The sequence below is a fragment of the Cicer arietinum genome, chromosome 5, assembly GCF_000331145.2.
Source record: "Cicer arietinum cultivar CDC Frontier isolate Library 1 chromosome 5, Cicar.CDCFrontier_v2.0, whole genome shotgun sequence".
Taxonomy (NCBI): domain Eukaryota; kingdom Viridiplantae; phylum Streptophyta; class Magnoliopsida; order Fabales; family Fabaceae; genus Cicer; species Cicer arietinum.
In genome coordinates, this window is record NC_021164.2 from 2,745,156 (window position 1) to 2,750,845 (window position 5,690).

A 5,690-nucleotide genomic window follows, 5' to 3' on the forward strand; every position below is an offset into this window, starting at 1 on the left:
TGTCTTCAATCATTCTCTCAACAACAATCTAATAAACACTTTGAATATTCTTGAAATACAAAAGAACTCCCAACAACACATTGTTAACATATTGAGATTCTTTTTCAGATCACAGCAAAAAAAGATTATCAATAATCATGAGAGAGCTGGAAAAGTAATCTTGAGAGAAAAGACAATGTTCTCATTTACAATCCTTGAATATCCAGATTCGTGAGAAGTCACATTGATCAAGATTGAAGACTTCTTTTTTCTTCTTTTATTCAGTTTGTAATAATACTTTGAAAATAAACGAAAGCGAGAAAGCCAGCTTGAAACTGGTGGCTACCTTCTTGGGTGAGAGAGCTCAACAAGAAGGAGTCGTACTTTGATTCTGTGTTAGACTGCTGAGTGTCTACAAGGATCAGATGGTGATCAATAGGAAAGAGATCATTAGAGATAGATAGGTTTCGGGGATGAAACTGGACAATCTGTAATTGATTCTTTCTATTGGAGAAGAAAATCTGAAATCCGATTGGATTGTCAGGACTGGATGTAGGTTGTCTCGTTGACAACTGAACCAGGATAAATTCTTGGTGCAATCTTCTCTAACCCTTAACTCTTTTAATTTTCTATCTTGCAATATTTGTATGTGTGATTAATATTAGATGCATGTTAAACATATTCTGTGTTAGGTAATATTGTTTAAACTGGAAATTTGACTCGCATGCATCTTGGTTAATCTCTTATCCATCTACTTGTAATTGCTAATCTTGTATGCCGCAATTTAATTCCGCTGTGTGTATGAAATTGATTTAATTTCTTAAAGAACTGATACATTCTGACTATTTCGAGGTCATAATAATCAACAATTGGTAAATACACTTATGCACGGATACGAATTATTCAGCATGAAAAAGGACGAATCCATCAGCGATCTGCAGACCAGATTCTCACACATTGTGAACAATCTTCACGCACTGGGAAAACAAGTGGACAACGAACAGCAGATCGAAAAAATTATGAGGTGTCTAACCAGAGAATGGCAGCCCAAAATAACTGCCATAGCTGAATCTAAAGATCTAGCAAAGATGACAACACCAACATTGTTTGGAAAACTAAGGGAACATGAAATGGAACTGCATCGGCTGGACGAATCAGAAATGGAAAGCAGGAAAAAGAAAGGATTATCCTTGAAGGTTCAAGCCCATCAATCGAAAACTGAATCAGATAGCTGCTCAGATGAATCCAGTAGTGAAACTGAAGAGACTGAAATCGGGTCACTTGTCAAGAAATTTAAGAAATTTCTGAAGAAGAAAGACAATAAATTCAGAAAGCCATCTAGCTCCAAGACTAGTGACAACAAGACAATCACATGTTATGAATGTGGTAAGACTGGTCACATAAAGTCAGAATGCTACAAATTGCAGAAGAAGAAAGACAATAAATTCAGAAAGCCATCTAGCTCCAAGACTAGTGACAACAAGACAATCACATGTTATGAATGTGGTAAGACTGGTCACATAAAGTCAGAATGCTACAAATTGCAGAACAAGAATAGAGCTACAAAACCAAAAGGCAAGGAACCAGTCACCAAAACCAGAAAAGCTTATATTGCATGGAATGATAACGATGAATCCTCTGCCTCTTCGGATGAAGAAGAAGTCAACTTGTGTCTCATGGCAGATACAAATTCAGAATCAGAAAATGAGGTTAGTTCACAATCTAATCCAACATATGATGAGCTACAAGAAGCTTTCAATGAACTGCATGATGACTATGTGAAATCCATAAAACAGTTGTTAAGCACAAAGAAAATACTTGAACAAATGAATGTTGAGCATAAAGAAATTGAAAATTTATGTGAACAACTGAAAAAGGATTCACAAGAAAAATCTGCAAAGTGCATTGAACTTGAAAATACTGTTGCATCATTAAAATCTGATTTATTAAATTTTGCAAATAGTAAAGATAAGCTAAATGTCATACTTAGCAATCAAAGACATGTTCATGAAAAATCTGGTTTAGGATATACACCAAATATGCATGTCAAAAGAAAAAATAAAAACAGATCTGGTATTGGTTATATGCAAACCAGAAATGTCAAACATGGTCAAAAATCTGCTATTGCTAAGAGTATGTATGACATCTTTACTAAACCAAATAAACATTCATCCTTTGATGGCAAATGTCATTTCTGTTGCAGAAAGGGACATTTTGTGTCTAATTGCAAATTTAAAAAATTAGCCAATCAAGGATGGAAGCTAGTTTGGATAGAAAAGAAATCTGTGTTTGACACTAACCAACCAGGACCCAATTTAAATTGGGGACCTAAAACAAAATTCTGATTTTGTATTGCAGGTGTGCTTGACATCCACGAAACACTCATGGTATCTAGATAGCGGATGCTCAAAGCACATGACTGGTGACAAATCCAAATTCCTGAACCTGACATTAAAGGAAGGAGGCTTTGTCAAATATGGTGATAACAACAGAGGAAAAATCATTGGAATTGGTGATGTAGGCGATGAATCAACTGCAGTAATCAAAAATGTGCTATATGTTGAAGGATTAAAGCACAACTTACTGAGTATAAGCCAGCTATGTGACAAAGGTTTTCAAGTAAGTTTTTCATCACAATCTTGCATTATTGAGCATAAAGATGACAAACACATAAAGCTAATTGGGGACAGAATCAACAACATTTACATGTTGGATTTCAATTCTGTACCTAGTGCTGTATGCTGCTTGTTATCCAACTCAGATGAAACATGGCTTTGGCATAAAAGAATTGCTCATATACACATAAATCATTTGAATAAACTTGTCAGCAAACAGTTAGTCTTAGGTCTACCAAATAGGAAGTTCTCTAAAGATAGACTGTGTGATGCATGTGAGAAAAGTAAACTGGTTAAGACTCCATTTCCCTCTATAGACTTGGTTAGAACAAATAGAGTTTTACAACTAGTTCACATGGACCTTTTTGGACCTGCCCAAGTTAAGAGTTTAGGTGGAAACCTGTATGGATATGTGCTGGTTGATGATTATTCTAGATTCACATGGACTTACTTTTTAGCTCATAAAAGTGATACATTCTCTGTTTTCAAAAAGTTTGCTGCTTTAGTACAAAATGAGAATGATTTGAAAATTGTTTCAATAAAAAGTGATCATGGAGGTGAATTCCAAAATGATCTTTTTCAAAATTATTGTGAATCAAATGGAATCAACCACATCTATTCAGCCCCTAGGACACCACAGCAGAATGGGGTAGTGGAGAGGAAAAATAGATCCCTAGAAGAGTTAGCTAGGACCATGCTTAAGGACTCCAACCTACCTAAGTACTTTTGGGCAGATGCAATTAGTACAGCCACCCATGTTGTGAATAGAGTTCTCATTAGGCCCCTGCTTAGGAAAACACCCTATGAGCTTTACAAGGGTAGAAAACCAAACCTGTCCTACTTTAGAATCTTTGGTTGTAAGTGCTTTGTTTTGAACAATGGCAAAGAACACCTAGGAAAGTTTGACCCTAAGGCAGATGAAGGTATCTTTTTAGGATATTCCCAAACTAGTAAGGCCTATAGAATCTACAACAAAAGAACAAAAACCATAGAAGAGTCAGTTCATGTAAAGTTTGATGAATCTTTTACAGAAAACTTGAACAAAACTCCTTCTAGATATCTCTAATGGTGTTGCAACTAGGAGAAACCTTAGTCAGTTTTGTAACTTTACAGCCTTTGTATCTCAGATTGAACCTAAGAACATTAAGGAAGCCCTGTTAGATAGTGAGTGGATACTTGCTATGCAAGAGGAGTTAAACCAGTTTGAGAGAAACAAGGTGTGGAGTTTAGTACCTAGGCCAGAGGGTAAGCATGTCATAGGAACCAGATGGGTGTTCAGAAACAAGTTGGATGAGAATGGTGTGATAACAAGGAACAAAGCCAGATTAGTAGCAAAGGGTTATAGTCAAGAGGAGGGAATAGATTTTGATGAAACCTATGCCCCTGTAGCTAGATTAGAAGCCATAAGAATTTTATTGGCTTATGCTTGTATAATGGACTTTAATCTTTATCAAATGGACGTGAAAAGTGCCTTTCTCAATGGTGACCTTCAAGAGGAAGTTTTTGTTAGCCAAACACCTGGTTTTGAAAATCCTGATTTTCCTAATCATGTGTATAAGCTCTCAAAGGCCCTCTATGTGTTAAAACAAGCTCCTAGAGCTTGGTATGAGAAGCTCAGCGATTTCCTTATTCAACAAAACTTTTTAAGAGGAAATGTTGACAAGACCCTTTTCACAAAAACTACTGGAAATGATATCTTGCTTGTCCAAGTATATGTTGATGACATAATATTTGGATCTACAAATAATAAACTGTGCAAAGAATTTGAAAATCTGATGAAAGGTAAATTTGAAATGTCAATGATGGGTGAACTGACATATTTCTTGGGATTTCAAATTAACCAAAGCAAGCAAGGCATTTTCATTAGTCAATCTAAATACTGTTCTGATTTGATAAAGAAATTTAACTTTGAAAATCTTAAGTCCATTGATACACCCATGAGTCAAGGAAGTTTCTTAGACCGAGATGAGAAAGGTAAACCTGTAGATGTTACTAGATTTCGTGGTATGATTGGATCTCTGCTCTACCTTACAGCAAGCCGACCAGACATCATGTTCAGTGTTTGTATGTGTGCAAGGTATCAATCAAATCCAAAGGAATCTCACTTCAGTGCAGTTAAGAGAATTTTCAGATACTTGGTAGGAACTAAAAATCTTGGATTGTGGTATCCAAAAGGATCAACATGTACATTGATTGGTTACTCAGATTCAAACTTTGCCAGTTGTAAACTCGACAGGAAAAGTACCTCAGGAACTTGTCATCTGCTTGGAAATTCTCTAGTGTCTTGGTTCAGTAAGAAGCAAACAAGCATTGCGTTATCTACTGCTGAAGCTGAATATATTGCAGCTGGGAGCTGTTGTGCTCAGATTCTGTGGATGAAACAGCATTTATTGGACTTTGGTGTTGATTTGGGAACAGTACCTATCATGTGTGATAACACAAGTGCAATAAGTATAACCAAGAATCCAGTAATGCACTCCAGGACCAAACACATTGAAGTAAGACATCACTTTATAAGGGATCACTTTCAGAATGGAATTATTAAGCTTGAGTATGTTAACACTGCGGAACAATTAGCTGACATCTTCACAAAAGCATTGCCAAGAGAAAGTTTTCTGCATATAAGGATGAAACTACGGATCATTGATCCTAGTGAAGTATGATCTTTTTTTGATTCTGTCATTTTCAGTAATGTTTTCCAGTTAAATCGATTTGGAAATCGATTACCAGCATGGTAAATGGTTTATAAAATCGATTTGGGAATCGATTACTTTGGCCCAGAATTCAAAGTTCAGAAAATGTTTTTTAAACTTTCACGAGCGTCGATTTGGAAATCGACTAGTTCAGTATTCAACATTAAGACAATCGATTTGGACATCGATTAAGTAAAACTGGAACTCGATTTGAACATCGATTTGAAATATGACCGTTATGATTTTTTTTCTAGGCGTTGAAAACAATCATTACTGAATTGATTGAGGATTCCCAGCAATGGTAACCTAATCGATTGGGAAATCGATTTACATGGTTAAGAGTATAAGAAGGAACAGTTCTAAATCGATTTCTGCATTGCATTTTCCAGACTTTCACTGATTT